The sequence below is a fragment of the Bos taurus genome, chromosome 1, assembly GCF_002263795.3.
Source record: "Bos taurus isolate L1 Dominette 01449 registration number 42190680 breed Hereford chromosome 1, ARS-UCD2.0, whole genome shotgun sequence".
In the NCBI taxonomy this organism is placed as follows: domain Eukaryota; kingdom Metazoa; phylum Chordata; class Mammalia; order Artiodactyla; family Bovidae; genus Bos; species Bos taurus.
This window is the reverse complement of record NC_037328.1, coordinates 57,416,496-57,437,289: the sequence shown is the minus strand read 5'-3', so window position 1 is coordinate 57,437,289 and position 20,794 is coordinate 57,416,496. Positions and strand designations below refer to the sequence as shown.

At 38.5% G+C, this 20,794-nt stretch overlaps 1 long non-coding RNA gene across 1 annotated transcript in view; it reads left to right on the top strand.

Moving 5' to 3' along the window:
* The window catches only part of LOC132345593 (uncharacterized), a 48,860-nt gene extending 40,878 nt beyond the window's left edge, over positions 1-7,982 (top strand). The window contains exons 2-3 of the long non-coding RNA XR_009495045.1: positions 1,232-1,292; positions 3,817-7,982. This is a non-coding gene — a long non-coding RNA (uncharacterized lncRNA). The remainder of the gene's footprint in view (positions 1-1,231; positions 1,293-3,816) is intronic.
* The last annotated feature ends 12,812 nt before the right edge of the window (positions 7,983-20,794 follow it).

Genomic DNA, 20,794 nt, shown 5'->3' with positions numbered 1-20,794 from the left:
ATCTTTGCATGCTTCTCTCCCCACAAGCTTTGTACAGCTACCTCATGTAGGCTGGCAAAACATAGTTACCAATGTGAAGGCAGCACTGGCAGAGGGGGGAGTTTGTAACTCAGGATCTTGAGTCTCCACAGGTGGGAAAAAAAGAACTGAGATGATCTCAAACACCAGTCTGGGTTGCCTCAGCCACTCCCTCTCTGAGATTGCATGTAGAAGGGCAAGGGGTAGACCAGGAGGAAGAGAAAGCACCGGGGCCTCTCTCAGGCAGTCCATCCAGGGTGACGTGGGGGAGCAGAATAAACACTGTAAGGGAAGTGAAATCCCCCAGGGGACAGTTTCGCTATGCCTCTTCTTTGCTAGGTCGCCCCCTCACTTCAGCGATGACTAAGCTGATTCACTTGTGGCACATCCCTTTTCAAGTAAAGAGCAGGTACAGGCCACAGAGCCCCTCCTGCAAGAGCAGAGATGTGTGTACAGGGCAGAGAGGTCAGCAGTTATGTCCTAAGATCAGCTGTCACAATGTACAGAAAGGTCTAAACTGGTTGTCAACTTTTTTAAAAAAAATAGATTTTACATAAAAAATCAGATTTCATGATTATCAGGTGATCCAGTAACCTCAGCCATATTTATTTTAACAGTTTCTTAGCAGGCACTATTGTTTGCAGTCTGTTTTATACCCGTCAGCCAGGCAGATCCTTTTGCAATGTAAATCAAAATATGTTACTCCATTGACTGAAATCTTCCCATGGTGTCCCGCCTCACTCACAGTAAAAACCAGAGTCCCAGAAGTCCTCTGCAAGACCTTCGATGGTGGGGCACCCCCTTACCTCCTGTTTCTCCTCCTCCTCCTCTTTCCACAGATTACACAGATTCAAACCCTGGCTCTATTTTCTGTGTGTCTTTGGGTGAATAACTTAACCGTTCTTTGTCTCACTTCCTTATCTGTAACATGAAGCTAATAATCCTATCTTGCTCATAGTGTTGCTATGAAGACAAAACATTTAATATTTAAAAAGCATAATCTTGTTATTCCCTTGCTTCACCCATGCTGGCTTCAGTGTGCGCGTGCTCAGTTACACAGTCGCGTCCAGCTCTTTGCGACCCCATGGACTGCAGCCTGCCAGGCTCCTCTGTCCATGGGATTTTCTAGGCAAGAATACTGGAGTGGTTTGCCATTTCCTACTCCAAACTCTTCCTGATCCAGGGATCAAACTTGTGTCTCTTGCATTGGCAGGTGGGTGTTTTACCACTGTACCGCCTGGAAGACCCGTAGTAGCTTCGGTGCTTTTCCTCAGGTAAGCCAGGTTTGTGCCTGACTGAATGCCTTTGCAAATATTCTCTGTGTGGCCCTGGCTTCCACAGCTACCCGACAAAGTCCCCCATCCCCACCCCCTGATGTCTCCTGCAAGCTTTGCTTCCCAGTATTTGGGATGAATCAAAAATTAAAAATTCAAAGCAAAAGTGGACCAAAAAAAGAAAAAAAAAAAAAAACTGTCAGAAAGAAATGAAATGAGTATTGATTGAATTCAGGAAAGAAATGGAAGAAAAAGACAAAATTATCTCAAAATGAAGAGAGTTAGGAGGTGGCTAAAGGTTAAGATACTTTTTAAAAAATTAAGAAAGAACATTGAAGAAAAACTAGAAAATAAGACCATTAAACTGTGTGATCATTTCTTTTCCTAGAAAATCATGAGGAAAAATCATGAGTACACCTCAAGTTATAAATTGGATATGAATCAACACAGTCTATCTTCAGGTTTATCAAATTATTGTTCTAGATATTTCTGTCTGAGCATCGCAGACCAGCTGTCACCATCTCTGACTATCAGAAAATTTGTGGCCAGTACCCCCACTCTGCTTCTTCCCTTGGTCCAGGCTGAGCTGTCTTGTCTGGCCCTGTAGCCCCCCAGGAAGCAGAAAGCCCTCAAAATGCCTCAATGGCATATTGATTAATTTAAATTTTATTTGAAAAGAAGTCAGTGGGGGAAAAATGATATTTAAAAACCCCATTCTGACCCTACCTGGTAAAGAATTCACCTGCCAGTGCAGGAGATACAAGAGACACGGGTTCGATCCCTCAGCTGGGAAGATCCCCTGGAGAAGGAAACAGCAACCCACTCCGGTGTTCTCGCCTGGAGAATCTCATGGAGAGAGGAGCCTTGAGGCCTACAGTCCTTGGGGTCGGACACAAGTGAGCACGCATGCATGGTCATACTATTTGTTTCCAAACAGGAATTTTTGGCTCCAACTGTGTGAGCACTTTTATTTCAACTTTGCAAATATACATATATATATATATATTTAATTTCATTGGAGGATAGTTGATTTACAATGGGTGTTAGTCTCAAGTGTACAGACTTTTCTTTCTAGGACTCAGTTACTGGAGAATTTGCCTTTAGAAATAAAGAACTGGTGAACCTAGAGTTAAAACTGAACACAGACCCAGGGACTCAGACCTTAGGATTTCCTGTGGTTAATCACTAAAGTAAAAAAATAATAATAAAATTGAAATTTCATTTAGTTTTTATGAGAAAATCAGAATTGTTAACATACTCAGAATTATACACGCACACAGACATATACACACATACATTCATTTAGAATTAAGGAAGAAAAATAACATTTATGTATTTTACTGTGTCTTTGGTAAAGTGGTAGACAATTCAACATGTAATCTAGAACTGTTTCAACTTCTAGAAGAATTGCTTCTCATCCACCTGGTTCTCTAGAGAATCATCCCTACAGGTTGCAGCTACAATGAATGTCAAATCCTCTGTCCAAATCCTACTTTCCCCCATGTCCAACAACACATCCAAGTAGAGTCCTAGGGAAAATAAAATAAAATACATGTATAAGCAGTATAGGCTGGCCCAGGTCTCCTGCATTGCAGGCAGATTCTTTACCATCTAAGCCACTAGGGAAGCCCTAGTTAGACGACTGCTAACTTCAAAAATCATTATCTGCATTTATTATAATACACACTCACTGTGTTGTTGTTTAGTCACTAAGTTTTGTCCAACTCTTTTTCAATGCCATGAACTGTAGCCCACCAGGCTCTTTGACCCATGGGATTTCCCAGACAAGAATACTGGAGTGGGTTGCCATTTCCTTCTCCAGAGAATCTTCCCTACCCAGGGACTGAACCTACATCTCCATTCTTTACCACTGAGTCATCAGGGAAGACTCACACTCACTGGGTATATCTTGTCAAAACTGAAGGATGAACTTCCTCTGGGTCAGTCACCTCGGGTTATACCCGCTTTGAGTGGGAGGAGGCATTAAGTAGCTATTACAGTGGGAAATTCCAGTGGAAATGGGGGACTACAGAAGTTTACAAATAGGCAGTAAGGACAAAGTAGGTCAGAACTCTACAAAGACCAGAACCAGGCAACTGAAGTGGAACGACATTAAACTTGATGGCCAAGAAATGACAGTTAACATCTAAGTGTATGACAGTTATAAATCCTGAGTGGTCCTAAAGACTACAGTAAGGAAGGGAAATGGTGCTCATCACATGCAGGCAGAGACAGCAAGATGATGGACAGGGCTCTAGAGGCACTTGCAAGGACCTTCCCTTCCCTTATTGTTCTTGAAGGATGTTTACCACTCTGAACCTGGGAACTCTGCAGAACTGACCTGGAGCTCTGCAGTTATGTGTGCAGATATAGGGGCCCATCAAAGAAAAGATTACTTTCCTACCATCAGAAAAGGAACGTTTGTTTCTATTTAATTAAGGCAATCATTTAGAAAACTCTGTTTAGAAGGTACATTTTAATTTTTTTACAGTTGGCGTTTCAATGTCCCAAATTCCCTTTGCAGATGTTTCTTTCAAGGATCCCTGAATATAAAAGGTCCATAAATTTGAGGTGAGACCATGAAGACATCAGTAAGAAGACATGAGATGATATCCTTTCAACAGTCACTTTGAAGAATTTCAGTTCATATAAACATTTTGCACTGCAAGAATAACCATGAAAATAGAAATTTCTACAAAAGATTCTCTGTAATGTCAGTTTTGGATTGCCTTTGAGAGTAGGCTCCATCCAGGAATGATTAGATGTTGCTAATCTGCCATGTTTCTAAAAGTTTTCTTAAATCCGTATCACGATGATAAGAACATGCTGTGGAAGCCAACCAGGCTCATGGGACTGGTGTCAGAGAATAAAGCTTTGCCTTTACAGTCTTTTGATCAAATATACTTTGTGAAAACTAACTGCTTACCAGCAGTTTAGTAATTAAGGTCTGCACAAAAGCAGAGCAGAACACATTTAGTTTCTGTGACTAAAGACACATACTAAATATTTTTTAATTAATTAATTTATTTTAATTGGAAGCTAATTACTTTACAATATTGTAGTGGTTTTTGCCATACATTGACATGAATCAGCCATGGGTGTACATATGTTCCCCATCCTGAACCCCCTTCCCACCTCCCTCCCCATCCCATCCCTCTGGATCATCCCAGTGCACCAGCCCTGAGCACCCTGTCTCATACATTGAATCTGGACTGATGATCTATTTCTCATATGATAATATACATGTTTCAATGCTATTCTCTCAAATCATCCCATCCTCGCCTTCTCCCACAGAGTCCAAAAGACTGTTCTTTACATCTGTGTCTCTTTTGCTGTCTCGCATATAGGGTCATTGTTATCATCTTTCTAAATTCCATATATATGCGTTAGTATACTGTATTGGTGTTTTTCTTTCTGACTTACTTCACTCTGTATAATAGGCTCTAGTTTCATCCACCTCATTAGAACTGATTCAAATGCATTCTTTTTAATGGCTGAGTAATATTCCATTGTGTATATGTACCACAGCTTTCTTATCCATTTGTCTGCTGATGGACATCTAGATTGCTTCCATGTCCTGGCTATTGTAAACAGTGCTGCAATGAGGGATACACGTGTCTCTTTCAATTCTGGTTTACTCGGGACACATACTAAATATTAAAGATGCAAATTAGATAGTAAAGGTAGATTAACACAGATTTGTAAAATATAAATAAACTCAATTCTGTCTTAGAAATAATGCTGAAATAGTTTACCTTTCAAAGCAAGTAGTTTTAGATTTGGCTTCTCAAATGTATGTTGAGAAGTTAAAGAGAAATATGTAGATCTTATGACAAAAAGAAAACAAACACATTAAATCATTGTCATCATCATCATTATCATCAGACATTACTTAATTCCATTTCTGCATGCTTGTGTTAATCAAACACAAAATTTTGAGCCCAACGACTTAACCACAGTATTAAAACGCTATGAAAGAAGACTGAAAAAAATACAAATTTCAAGCTTCCTCTTTTGACTTTAAGTATGAAAAATGTTGTTTAATCAGAAGAAAATCTTTCACCAAATTTTAAACAGAGAGAAAGCAGGATAGTTGGACAATTCAATGATAAATTCAATCTTTTATTTGAATAGATATGAAAATAAACTGTGCTTAGAAATAAAAGCAATACTGTCTTTCTTCATAAAATAAAGGAGATAATAATACTTACCTCATCAAGAATTGACCTAAACAAAGTCCTGGCATGAAGCGATTGCTCATTATATGTTCATTTCCTTTCTTCAGTGACAACTATCAAAATGTAACTCTGCATATTCCTCTAGATCACTTAGGAGAAAATAAATTGTGATAGGAATTTAATTATATTTCATTTTTAGTTCAAAAGCAGGAAACTACAGAGGCAGATAAATCTGTAAAAAATTGTTTCCTCCCTTTCAAGGATGCACTGTCATGTACCCTCAATGATACTGCTGAATTTTGCAATAGTGACTAATATACTATCCAGTATTTTGTAACTGTTGGTAATTAACAGAGCTAAATGTTTAAGAGTTAAAGTAATTCTTGAAATTTATTTTGTAAAAATAGAATTATAAAACAATTAAAGGGGAAAAAATGACAACAACAGAAGAAAGACAACTTAAAGTTGCTGATGGTGTGATGATAAACGCATAATATCTATAATCATTCGATCTGGGTTTCAATTCTAGCTAACACATAAACTCTGTGTGCCTTGGAGACTTAATTTCCTTGCCTGTGAGATACAGATGATGCCTGCTCTGAGAGTAAAATAGTTCATACAGAATATTTAGCCCACTGCTTGTCTCATAATCACTCATTCATTCATTCAGCTATGTTCAATGAGCTTTTACACTATATCCAGCAATGTGTCAGGCATTGGAAATACAACAGTGAAAAACAGTCATGATTCAGCTCTCATGGAGCTTAAAAATATGGCAGAAGAGGCAGACATTAAGAAGGTCATAAATAGTTTGATAAATAGGTAAAAGTTAATTCTGACTAAAAATTAATTCTCTTTCCCTTCTCATTTATAGTAAAGGGAACACGTGCTTTCTACTTTCACTTATAAGAATTCAATGAATTAAGTGAATCAACTTTGTAAAGTGAATCAACTTTGTAAAGTGAATCAATTAAGTAAACTTTAAAGCTTTCTACAAATCTCTATTGCTATATTTGTAATGAAAAATGATCAAGTATGTAGTAATTGCAAGGCCCTAGGGAAAGTAGAAAGAATAGCTGGATGCATGTTCTTCCTGCTCCTATGGAGGGAGGTAGCACAACTGGGCACTGTGAGCCAGTTGTCCAGACATACAGTACTCAAGGAGCTTTGAGAGAGGGAAGGGTGAGTCACTGGATATTTGGAAGAGGCAGAAGTGGACTCAGCTGGGAAGACTCTGTGCAGCAGGTGCATTTGGACTTGATAGGCGCCACATGGTCTTGAGGAGATCAGCCAGAAGAATAAACAAAGTATAGAAGGAGATCATCAAGGGGCAACAAAGAAACTGTATGTAGTGCATTTTGACTAGGTTGAAGGCGCTACAGGGAACAGTATGGAAGTGTCTTAAAAAACTAAAAATGGACCTACCATATGATTCAACAATCCCAGTCCTGGGCATATAACTAGAGAAAACCATAATTCAAAAAGATAATGCACCCAGTATTCATTGCAGCACTATTTACAATAACCAGGACAGGGAAGCAACCTAAATGTCCATCAACAGAGGAATGAATAAAGAAGATGTGGAACATATGTGCAGTAGAACATTACTCAGCCAAAAAAGAATAAAATTGTGCCATTTGCAGAGATATGGATGGACCTAGAGACTGTCAGGGAGAAGGCAATGGCAACCCACTCCAGTACTCTTGCCTGGAAAATCCCATGGGTAGAGGAGCCTGGTAGGCTGCAGTCCATGGGGTTGCGAAGAGTCGGACACGACTGAGCGACTTCACTTTCACTTTTCACTTTCCTGCATTGGAGAAGGAAATGGCAACCCACTCCAGTGTTCTTGCCTGGAGAATCCCAGGGATGGGGAAACCTGGTGGGCTGCCGTCTATGGGGTCGCACAGAGTCGGACACGACTGAAGCGACTTAGCAGCAGCAGCAGCAGAGACTGTCATACAGAATGAAGTAGGTCAGAAAGGGAAAAACAAATATTGTATATTCATGCATATATGCAGAATCCATAAAAATGGTATAGGTGATCTTATCTGCCAAACAAAAATAGAGACAGACATGGAGAACAAACATATGGATAAGGATACTAAGGGGAGAAGAGGGGATGGGATGAATTGGGAGATTTGGATTGACATATATACACTACTATGTATAAAATAGATAACTAGTAAGAATCTACTGTATAGCACAGGGAACTCTACTCAATGCTCTGTGGTGACCTAAATGGGAAAGAAATCCCAAAAGAAAGGAGATAAATGTAAACATATAGCTGATTCACTTTGTTGTACAAGAAAAATTAACACAATATTGTAAATTAACTATACTCCAATAAAAAATAATTTTAAAAAATTATATATAAAAAACGAAGGTGCTAATGGCAGTACTTGGCAAGAAGAAATTGGACAAAAAGTTTGAGATCAGATCCTGCTGCTGCTGCTGCTAAGTCAGTTCAGTCGTGTCTGACTCTTTGAGACCCCATAGACGATAGCCCACCAGGCTCCCCCATCCCTGGGATTCTCCAGGCAAGAACACTGGAGTGGGTTGCCATTTCCTTCTCCAATGCAGGAAAGTGAAAAGTGAAAGTGAAGTCTCTCAGTTATGTCGGACCCTTAGCGACCCCATGGACTGCAGCCCACCAGGCTCCTCCGTCCATGGGATTTTCCAGGCAAGAGTCCTGGAGTGGGTTGCCATTTCCTTCTCCGAGATCAGGTCCTAGCAGACTCTAAATGCAGGGTGAAAGAGTGTGACTTGTATTGTTGACAGCTGCAAGCTATTAACAGAGTTTGAGTAAGACTGTAAAATGACTGGAGCTGTGAGTTGGAAGAGTAATCATCCTACAACAGTACGTCAAATGTATACGAATGAAGCACTCTTTGTAATAACATCTCTCATTTGACTTAGCACAGGCCACATTACCTAAAATCTGTACCATAGACATAGGGGAGAGAAACATCATCAGTGTATCAAATGGATCTTTACCACGGCTGCTAGGATTTTACTTAAGGCTCTGGGGAAACAGCTTTTGAGGTCTTCTCTGTTGGTCCTCTTGAAAGCCAGAGTCCTGAAGCTAGCACAGTTGGAGTGGTCTGGGGAACTTGAAGTATTTTTGAATTGGGTTGGCCAATGGCCAATAAATTCGTTCAGGTTTCCCATAAGATGTAATGGAAAAACCCGAATGAACTTTTGGGCCAACCCAATATTTGCTGGTGCTGAAGCATAAAGAAAATAAGCTTCCTTTTCTGACTACTCTGGAACTCATAAGGTAGATCCAAAGCACATATGTGTTTGGTGAAAATAAAGCACTCTGTAATTACATCTCTCATTTGCCTTGCACAGGTCACATTATCTAAAATCTGTACCATAGACAAAGGGAAGAGAGACACCAAGAGGTAAAAACAATTGCTCTGAAAACAAAACTGCTATGACCCACCATTCCAAAAAATACAAGTCCTCTGCCTGCTTCACCCACACATTGTCCAATAATGGCTGATCAGAGCAGTTTAATGAAATATTCCTACTCCTGGAACTCCCATGGGCTACATGCACAGAACAAGCTGACCCTGACTTCCTCCCTCCCCACACTCCAACCTCTCAGAGGCAAAACAGCTGTGGGAGACAATGATGACTGGTCAACCAATCAACAGGCAGCTGACAGCCGACAGGCTCCATTTGTCACTCTGCAGAGGTGGTGGAGGAAGCCAAGTTGCCCTGCCCAGTGTTCAGAAACTTTCGACTGAAAGAGAATAACAGATGTTCATTTAAAAGAACCAACTACGAACCCCAAACATAATTTTATTACACAAATTCATTGCCAGTGAATATTTGGAGAATAAGAACACTTTTGCCAGCCCTCACAGGGTGTCTGGAAGACAGACACAGAGAAGGGTCTACATGTTTCTAATCTATGTCTCGTTTCCATGATGAACTCCACAGAGTGTGAGACACTGTCTTGGTATGTCCCACAGAGGAGCTTTCAGGGATTGCTCTGGGTTTATTTAGAGCCAGGGGAAACAGGGGACTGGGTTTCCTATTCCTAAAACAAGGAGAACTAAGTAGGAGCAAGATAGGTGGCTGAAGACTTTATCCTATTACTTCATGTAAAAGTCATCATGTTAAATCAACACATTTGGAATGAATTTACCTACATAGAGGGAAATGACACTAAGCCACACAGATAAGCCTTTTAAAAATTTAAAGTCCAATATTTAAAATTCTCTTCATCCAATTAAGCAACCAGCAACTAGGGTTGGGCCCTCAGTGAAGAATGGATTGTGTAATACTGTAAAGGGAGGCAGCCAGAGGTTAAGTTCTTTCTTGCAGTGATGAGCAAATAAGTGAAAAACTGCCATCGAGGAGAATGCTACCTTAGGGTCCTTCTTCCAAAATTGCACTGTGCTGCCTTGGCCCAAAAGCCAATGTATTTATGGTCATCATGTGAGATCATGAGTTCTGTAAAGAGAAAGGAAGGTGCCAGAAAGGTCAAGAAATGCTGTTTGGATTGATCTTTGGGCTCTTGTCTACATTTGAGGCTCTGTCTTATCTGAATCTTCCTCCAAAGTCTTCCTAGCTCAATTAGGAGAAGATCTAAACATCCACCTCTGTGCCAGGATTTCTGACCTTCCTAACTCTCTCCAGGGCATTATTCTGTGACTAGGGAGGAACCAAATTGGCTTCCAGTAAACTAGAAATTTTGACTGGCCAAAACAGTCTATCTTAATAATTTACTGTTAAGATGGAACTCTGGGGTAGAGATATATTTACTTTAAGAACCCTAGGTAATACCCACAGAAGAATTTAATCTAAACTAGAACTGGAAAATATAAAGAAAATCTCACACACATGCCCTCAAGGAAGACAAAACATAAGGACTAAGAGTCTAATTACAATAAACCCCTGATTTACAGAGAACTGATGGTGTTAGAATTCTCTGATATGATGGGGGTTGGTCAGAGGTTGTCTCATAACAACCTTAAGAAGTTTTGTCAAAAGCACAAATGAGAGATGAGTCAGGTCATGTCGGATCTCACAAAGTGGGTTGAATTGAGCTTTGTGTGGCTAGACTGATTTTGTCTGCTCAGAAAGTTTTCAAGGCTGATCTTCATTTGTTTTTCATTTTAGAATTTATTTATATGTATTTATTTTTGGTTGTGCTGGGTCTTCGTTGCTATGCTAGGGCTTTCTCTCGCTGTGGTGAGCTACTCTTCATTGCAGTACACAGGCTTCTCATTGCTGAGGCTTCTCTAGTGGAGCACAGGCTCTAGACTTGAGAGCTTCAGTAATTGCAGCTTAGGGTTCAGTAATTGTGGCTCATAGGCCCTAGAGCTTGCAGGCTTCAGTAGTCATAGTGCATGGGCTTATTTGCTCTGTGGCATGTGGAACCTTCCTGCACCAGACATCAAACGGGTGCCTCTGCATTGGCACATGGATTCTTATCCACTGTAATACCAGGGAAGTCCTCTCACTTGTTTTTTATTTTAACTGACTCTAACTGAACTCTCACCTCAACATCCGCTGCCTATAACACAGCCTCACTTGACTCACCTGTAGCTTGTTGCAATTTGCATATCCCAATTGCAATTACTTTGCTATTTCCAAGCAAACTCATTTTTTGAGTTTGACTCAGTTTACCTCTTTATTTAGGTCAACATACATGTGAGGATTGTGGGAGCAGAAATTAACTCTAGAAGGCACTCAGACTGATACTGGACCCCAAAACACTAGAGGTAGGTCAAGAGGCCAAGACAGGGTCAAGGAGCAGAGTTCAGAGGCAGAGGTGGGACAGACCTTCAGTTCAGTTCAGTCACTCAGTCGTGTCTGACTCTTTTTGAACCCATAGATTGCATCACACCAGGCTTCCCTGTCCTTCACCAACTCCTGGAGCTTGCTCAGACTCATGTCCATTGAGTCGGTGATGCCATCCAACCATCTCATCCTCTGTCGTCCCCTTCTCCTCCTGCCTTCAATCTTTTCCAGCATCAGGGTCTTTTCAAATGAATCAGTTCTTCGCATCAGGTGGCCAAAGAACTGGAGTTTCAGCTTCAGCATCAGTCCTTCCAAAGAATATTCAGGACTGATTTCCTTTAAGATTGACTGGTTAGATCTCCTTGCAGTCCAAGGGACTCTCAAGAGTCTTCTCCAACACCACAGTTCAAAATCTTCAATTCTTTGGTGTTCAGCTTTCTTTATAGTCCAACTCTCACATCCATACATGAGTACTGGAAAAACCATAGCTTTGACTAGACAGACTTTTATTGGCAAAGTAATGTCTCTGCTTTTTAATATGCTGTCCAGGTTGGTCATAACTTTTATTCCAAGGAGCAAGCATCTTTTAATTTCATGGCTGCAGTCACCATCTGCAGTGATATTGGAGCCCCCCAAAATAAAGTCTCTCACTATTTCCATTGTTTCCCCATGTATTTGCCATGAAGTGATGGGACCAGATGCTATGATCTTAGTTTTCTGAATGTTGAGTTTTAAGCCAACTGTTTCACTCTCCTCTTTCACTTTCATCAAGAGGCTCTTTAGTTCTTCTTCACTTTCTGCCATTAGAATGGTGTCATCTAATGTATCTGAGATTATTGATATTTCTCCTAGCAATCTTGATTCCAGCTTGTGATTCATCCTGCCTGGCATTTCGCATGATGTATTCTGCATATAAGTTAAATAAGCAGGGTGACAATATACAGCCTTGACGTACTCCTTTCCTGATTTGGAACCAGTCTGTTGTTCCATATCCAGTTCTAACTGTTGCTTCCTGACCTGCATACAGATTTCTCAGGAGGTAGGTCAAGTAGTCTGGTATTCCCATCTCTTTAAGAATTTTCCACAGTTTGTTGTGATCCTCACAGTCAAAGGCTTTGGCACAGTCAATAAAGTAGAAATAGATGTTTTTCTGGAACTCTCTTGCTTTTTCAATGATCCAATGGATGTTGGCAATTTGATCTCTGGTTCCTCTGCCTTTTCTAAAACCAGCTTGAACATCTGGAAGTTCATGGTTCATGTACTGTTGAAGCCTGGCTTGGAGAATTTTGAGCATTACTTTGCTAGCGTGTGAGATGAGTGCAATTGTGCAGTAGTTTGAGCATTCTTTGGCACTGCCTTTCTTTGGGATTGGAATGAAAGCTGACCTTTTTCAGTCCTGTGGCCACTGCTGAGTTTTCCAAATTTGTTGGCATATTGAGTGCAGTACTTTCACATATCTGAGTGTAGATATGCTGAATCACCTAAAAATATGACCCATAGTCATGCATAATTGCATTAAATGACTGACATCTGAGGGGATGCTTCAGGCCTTGAATAAACTATTTTCAGTGTAAATAATTAATGGAATTATCTTCAGTTTCCCAGGTGGCACTAGTGATAAAGAATCCATTGGCCAATGCAGGAAACATAAGAGACCTGAGTTTGATCCCTGGGTCAGGAAGATTCCCCTGGAGGAGGGCATAGTAACCCACTCCTATATTCTTGCCTGAAGAATCCCATGGACAGAGGATCCTGGCAGGTTACAGTCCATAGGGTTGCAAAGAGTTGGACATGACTGAAGCAACTTAGGATGCATGCATGCATCTTCAATTTCCAAAGAATTTTCAGACAGAACAGGCTTAGACTTTTTCTTTGAGGTTGACATACATTTGCTACTTTTTCTGTGGATTTGTTTAAATAATTTCTTAAAAATTATTAGTACAATGCATCTTGTTTTACATGTTTGTTTTCAGATCATTTGGAGGGGCTCTTTGTGAGAGTACAGAAGGTTTGTGTTACTCAAGAAAAATTTAATCCTGAGAAAAAGCCATTAAAGTCAATCTATCACAACAGGTACTGTCATAGCAAATAATTTAAAGTTTGTTTGCAACCTTATCTTGAAATCTGATAGGAAAATAAGAAGTCTGTTTTAAACTTAACAAATTGAGTTATAATTGCAAATGCACACTAAATTCTTTTGTTTTCTTTTCTTCTTTTTTTTTTTTTTTTGCCACACCACACAGTTTGTGGGATCTCAGTTCCCCCAGTAGAAGCCCAGAATCCTAACCACTGTGCCACCAGGGAACTCCCTACACTCACCTGTTGATTTGGGGGAGAGTAAGATTTTCCCACAAGACTATGTAACATGACCTAGTATTCATCACTTCACAGTTGGACTTTTACAGCATGGCTCCTATGAGGATCACATTTTTAAGCTTATTCAATGGCTTAAGTGATATTCTCAAAGACTTACTGTAATCTGTAAACTTTCACTTGAGATTCCAATCATATTTTCATTCTAGTTGACTTTCTCCTGTCATTTCTATTTGTTAATATCTCTGCATGTAATTTCAGCAATTGTTCACCATTTATAGATAGAAAAGTTGTTAATTGATGGCAAAGTTGTTACATGGATAAAAAATGTTTGGAAATTAACTTTGTAAGTGGACAATCCGCTAATAAATATTTCTCTGTTATGATGACGCTTGCTTCTCTAATTTGTGCCTTTAGATGAAAACTCTGATAATCTAGTTCATGTAAATTTTTTTTTCATAAAGAATCCAGAGAAATTCATCAATTCATATATAGTAATCATAGTAACCATAGACTCCTACAGTCTTTAAGGCTAAACTTTCACCTGAGTTAGCAACTCACCTAATGCTTAAATTCTCTGCTAAGGAATCCCTATTTTAACATCTTCTCCATCAGGGAGTTTCCTGCTTCCCCATGCATCTTTCTTCATCTTTGAACAGCTCTGATATTTATAACATATTTTTCTTAGCAAGCTGAAATGTTATCTAGTATTTGAGCACATGTAAGTACAGCTGTCAGGATGCTGGAAAAACACAGTGGGGAAAAGGGAGGAACAAAGATCAATTGGGTTATTTTTCCATTGAGGTTAATCGAGTTTCTTTGGTTTTTTTTAATTTTATTTTATTTTTAAACTTTACATAATTGTATTAGTTTTGCCAAATATCAAAATGAATCTGCCACAGGTATACATGTGTTCCCCATCCTGAAGCATCAGTCAGATTGTCACTATGAATATCGGTGAAACAGGTAATTTCAAATATCTCACTAAGTACTGGTGTCCTTTCAATAAACTGGTGAATATTGTTCATCTACACATAATAAAATGTTTATTTTACAAGTAAAATACTTCTTAAGGGACTTCTCTGGTGGTCCAGTGGCTTTGATTCCTTGCTCCCAATGCAAGGGGCCTAGGTTCAATTCCTGGTCGGGTGGGGAACTAGATCCCATATGCTGCAACTGAGAGTTTGCTTGCCACAGCTAGAGATACCGTGCACCGCAACTAAGACCCAGAGCAGCCAAATAAATAAATAAATATTATTTTGATGGCTAAGTCAAGGATTTCTTTTGGCAAATGTCACATTGCACTTGAAAATATGTGTGTTGTTTTCAAATATCTTTCAATATTGATTTCTAACATAATTTCACAGGGATAAGAGAAGAGACTGTACGATTTCAATACCTTTAGACCACGAAATCTGTGCACATTGTTTTATGTCCTTGGATGTGTTCCAGTGTCTCCTAGTTTATAGTCTGTGGGAACTAGAATAGAATTTTTATCCTATTGTTGTGTGAAAATTGTATAAATCTTAATTATGTTGAATTGGTTCACAGTTCAGGTCTTTTCAGTTCAGCTTTTCAGGTCTACCATATCCTTCTATTTCTCAATATATTCATTCTGTTAATTTTTGAAAGTTTGATATCAAAATTCCTACTAAAATTTTTAATTTACTTAAAAAATAATTATAATATATAGTGTGGAGCTATATGTAACCTTGTTTATTTTTCGAGTCTCCTGTAAATGTGTTATCAAACTTTCATAGTTTAAAAAAATAAAAAATTTTAAAAATAAGTAAACATTTAAAAAACTTCTTAAAGATAATTCTGGATTTAAAATATTGCTTGATGCTATATTTCTGTTTATAATCACATACAGAAATCTTGAAAATTTAGACATACTAGCTCACCATGAATAGTGCATGTACATTACAATGTTCTTCTATCTTGATAGATCTTAAATTAAAAATAAAGTCACAATCTTTCTTTTAAAAATAACATAAATTATTTTATTTATAAAAATAAAATTAAAACCACAATCTTCTTTTTTTGCCTTTTTCCTTTTTCTAAGTTTCAAATATAACTGGGTTAATTTAGGTCTACTGTGGTGAAAATAAATTCTTTTCATCTTATTCCAAGTTTACACTCAGGCAAATTTTCTAATAGCCAAGTTGTTAAGACCCATAATTAATGAAATCAGTGCTCTTCAATTTCCAAATTATACAAATGAGCTGCTTTTAATTGGAAACAGAGGCTCTGGGCTCTGCTTTTCCTTCAAATATGGTGGTGTTCTTTTTTCTATGTACTCTGTGAGATGTATCTCTAGGGGGTTTGATAGTTCAGTGAATTCTGTGCTGCTAATACTCAAACTATCAAGTAGTTTTTTCTTGAAGAATGTGGCTTTGAGTCCACACATTTTTCTTGTTCCTCAAGGCATCTTCTACACCATATTCATCTGTTGATTAAAGTTCAAAATCTTTGCAGGAGGCAAGCTCAGGGTGCTGATCCCCACTTGGGTATAACATTGTAGGCATATCGTCTCATTCCTCCTTTCAACTTAATCCAGCTTCACAGCATCACCAGGTTTCCATCGTTACTGCTAGCATCAATGTCAACTTTCCCATCTCACTTCTAGGCCAGGGGAACTTTGAGCTTTCCTTCTCTGAAGTTCTCTGCTTACTATTGAGGAATTTGCAGCAGGAATGAAGCATCAATGTTCAAAGACAATGAGAGTGACAATCATTTGGAGGATGGATTGGAAAGGATGAGTCTGGTGACCAGAAAACCAGTTGGAAGACTATTACAGCCTTAGAAATGAGAGCCAACAGAAGACATAAAGTGTAAACACTGCTCTGGCTTCTGATTTCATGACAGATTGGCACAAAATACATAATAAGCGAATCTCCATCCAATGCATAGTCATTCTTCTTTATGTTTGATGCTTAGCACCTCTGTCTGGCCCTTTAGCTCCTGCCCATGTTGTTTCACTTGCCTTTTGCCATAGGCTGGAAGATTGAGTTTATGACTGCTCTGGTGTGAACACCATTTCTCCCACCATTGAGCCGGTATTAGCCATATTTCATACATTAAAAATAGCCATTCTCAATAGAGACAGATTCATAGAGACAGAAAGTAGAATTGTGGTTACCTGGGACTGAGAAAAAGGAGGAACAAGCAGTTATTGTTTAATAAGTACAGAAATTCAATTTGGGAAGTTTAGCAGGTGGACAATGGTGATGGTTGCATAACAACATGAATGCAGTTAATGCTGTCAAACTCTACACTTAAAATCACTGAAATGCCAAGAGTTGTGTGTATTTTACCACAATAAATAAAAAAGACTTAGAACTTTTGAAGCAAATCAACCAATAATCTTCCCCTACTTCAGGATGTTTTATTGGTGTGAGCTGACAAAGTTCCTGTCATTTACAGCAGTTAGCAGTAAACTTGCTATTATTTGAACCATGAAGCACTCTAATAAAATCATCTTTAGAAAAACTTGAAGCCTATTATTTTTATTAAAAAAAATATTCACATTTTTGTAGATGAAGAAACTACAAAATAGTTCAGAGAGGGTGACACCTTACCCATGTCACACAGCTAGTGAACAGTGAAATGAGGACTCCAGTCTTAGGTTTGTTTGGCTGCAAATTTTGTGCTCTTTTCTCAAAGGCAAAACAAATCTTATCCAATGAATGAGTGAAATCTCCAAACATGGAAACAGTTCTCTAATCAGGATTTTTTTCAATCTAAGCTGCTCCTCTCATTTTGATGCAGTTACTCACTAACATTTATTTGTGCTGACTGAATTTTCCCAATAGTTAATGCCAAGGCTTCTGCCAAAATCCACCATCACAAATTATTTGTAAAGGGGACCACATATTTTTATTTCCCATACTTAACTTTTAAGTAAAAATATTATTTAAAACTTTGGAATGTTACCTGTTAACATATTCAGAAGGAATTCTACTTTGAGCTTTTTAACTTGCTTTGAAGACCACTTTATATTTGAACTTCATTCTGGAATTTTTGTAACAGATTTTGGTTAGAAGCATTTAAGTTAGAACAATACCATTTTTAAACAGAGATTTTTGAAATGTGATTTTAAGTCACAAATGAATGTGACTTAAAAAAAACTAGAGTTCAAATTAATATCATTGACTTCAATGTAGTCATCTTGGGAGACTGTAGATAATGATGTACCAATTATTCATTCATTGAAACACATAATAAGACCTTATTCTATGCCAGACATTCAGAGAATTTTTAAAATTCCTTTTTCATATTTCCTGCAAAGCCAGTTAGTGAATTGTGCCAGAAACTTGTTACTTCATGGTCTTTTATTATTTTGACCCCAACCAGAATTATAAATTTGATCATCCACCTCATTCAACAGACTTAGCTCCTAGAGAATATGACTAAAACTCAACTCCAGCATCAAAGGTTGAAGAATTGATGATCGACATTGAAGGCATGCCTGATTCTTTGACATACAGCATAAAACCACTTGATGAAACTAGCCCCTGACCATGTCTGATCACCCCATCTTAAATGGTACCTTTCTTCATTCACTATTGCTTTTCCCTTCATTGCTTTTCTTTAGAGTGCTTATCTCTCACTAACAGAATGTAAGTTCTATGAGAGGAGAGACTTCTGTCTGTTGCTGTATTCCTAATACTGAAATAAAGCCCAATACATAAAAGGTGCTCTATAAGTGATTTTTGAATAAATGAATGAATAAGAGATTTATATTGTTACATAAAATGTTATGCCTCAATGTCACAATTTCACAACTCAATACAAGTATAAGCTTTAATTTTAATGGTTTACAATGCTACATCTTTTATTTCTAATATTATTATTTAATCAAGATAAAGAAATGCTCTGGTTCATTAACAGTGGATTTTTTTTTTCTTTTCTTTCCTTCTTTAAAGTGTTAGGTTGTACTTGGGTTGTGTTCTGGTATCTTGTCATTGCTTCTTATAACTGCATTTGATTGGTATAGATTTATAATACTTTTCCCCTTAACTATATGCAGGGTGTTAGGAATGATGCAAAATAAATATAAGGCTATTCTATGTTCTCAGAAGATTAAAGATCTGCTTGGAAGGACAAGAATCCATATTTTAAGGACGGAAAGTTCAGAAAAGTGATGCTCTACTGAATATCTTCTTAGAGAAAGGAAAGAGATTCCTATTGGAGTTTCTGGCGAAACTCTGTGGAAGAGATAGTTACAGGGCCTGCACGTTGCAGAATGAACTGAATATAATTTTCATTTTCGCCAAGAACTTTATTGAGGAATGTATTCATTAACCAAATGAACCTTTTGGCCAACCCAATAAAAAATGGCCTCCTTCTCTTCATCACCTTTCACTTCCTTCCTTCTTAAAAGTCTCTTTCAAGCACACATCTAGGTTTGCATATTTATTCATATATTCTTATCTGATTTCTATTATTGGCACAGAAGCTCCATGAAATCAGGGAGTGTTTGTTGCTGTATCCCCAGTGACTAGAACAATGCCTGGCATTGAATAAATGTTGAATGAATGAATTGCCATCCTCATGGTCAACCCCTTCTCATGTGAGTGAGGTGATGTCCTGAGTGATGACTGAAACCTGAAGTGCCAGGTCAGTACGGAGAAATGAGTGAGAGACAGGGCAATCCTAGCAGGGCAGATGCCAGAGACAGAGCCAAGATGGGAACTGGGGCAATGAGAATTAAAGACCTGTCAGGCAATCCAGCACAGCCTTCCAGACAGAGTATCTTGGACTCTTGTAGACTCTAGTGGAGTTTAGAATTGATGGAATAAACCAGGCAAGTTTTCTGGGTGCCACATAGTGGCTGCCACGGGAAGCCTCTTTCACAATAGAGCCTGCCCCGTGAATCAAAGAGGCAAAGTCTTCAATAGGAACGAAGCCATAGTCATGCACTGAATTTTTACATGAAGAGAAAGTTGGCAGTACTGCTGCAGACAGTATAATTGACTAATACTTGTTTATCTTCTCCAATGGGCTGTGGGCTCCTTAGGAGAAAAGACTGCCTGGTACTCTCTCATTCTTGGTATGAAGTCTGCACTCTTGACAAACATTTGAGAGAAAGGTTGAAAGAAGGGAGAAAGACATTGGATCACTGCTCTTTACTGGGCTATACCTAAAGGCATGGAGAGCAACATATTCAGAATTGTCCTCTTGAAACCTGATTGAAATAAACTTTTGTATGCATGAACTAGCCAATAGTTAACCTTGAACTCAGTATAGTTCACCCCCTCCCAATTCACAACTAAACCTTCAAGCATCAAGTTGAGTGGTTAAAGATATAAAATGTAAGCATTAAAGATTTCAAAAGAGCCATTAAGTCATTCACAAAGTTCCTTAATCTCTACTGTGAGGGGGGAAAAAAACCCCTTCAATTTACTCTAATTAAGACTTCAACATTTTCTTAATTAAACAACTTCCCATCCAGAAAATAAAAGTCTTCAAGCCCCCCCCCCCCCAAATCTCTGAAAGTAATCAGAACTAAGTGAATTTTTTAAAAAATTAAAACTATTCTTCCCAATAGTTTTGGCCACCATTTATTTTTTAAGGAAGTATATGTATACCTAACTTCAGATTAAACCTGTGAGCTTGTTGACATTTCAGAGATGATTTCAGAGTGTTTCTTTGTGGGGATTACCCTTTCTCAGAATTTCTCTGGGCTGAGTTCATGGTCATTGTGGGCTTTCCCCTCGAGTTTGCCATTTTTTTTCTTTAGTTTGTCCTACACAAACCAAAGAATGCTACAAAGAATGTCTTACAAATACTAAAAAATGTGAATCCTGAGAAGGGTTCATTTTCATTCATGAAGACATAAATGTGGCTGAAGACTGAACATTAGTTACAGTTACAAATGGAAAGGAAAAGCACACAACATTATCCTCAGTGTGAATATTGTTTTGTGTCTCTGTCATGAAAATGTGAAAAAATGGCTCTGTTATTCTTCCTGCTGAGGGTATAGGTTATCAAAGAGTGGGAGAGGTGGTTTCCCTTCAAGACCACACTGAAGAGTTTACAAGTTTTTTTCTTCTTTAATTTTTTTCTGGTTTCCTCTTAAGCAAATGGTTTTTTCAGGCAATGGAATAATGCAATGAATCTAGTCGGTAAGGTCCATCAGGTGTTACTCTGTGTAGGGAACCAACTAGGCTAGAAATCAAAGTTTCTCTCGGGTGCCTGGGAAAGGATATCTTGCTGAGTCTTGGTCTGAGGTCACTGAAGCCTTGGTTC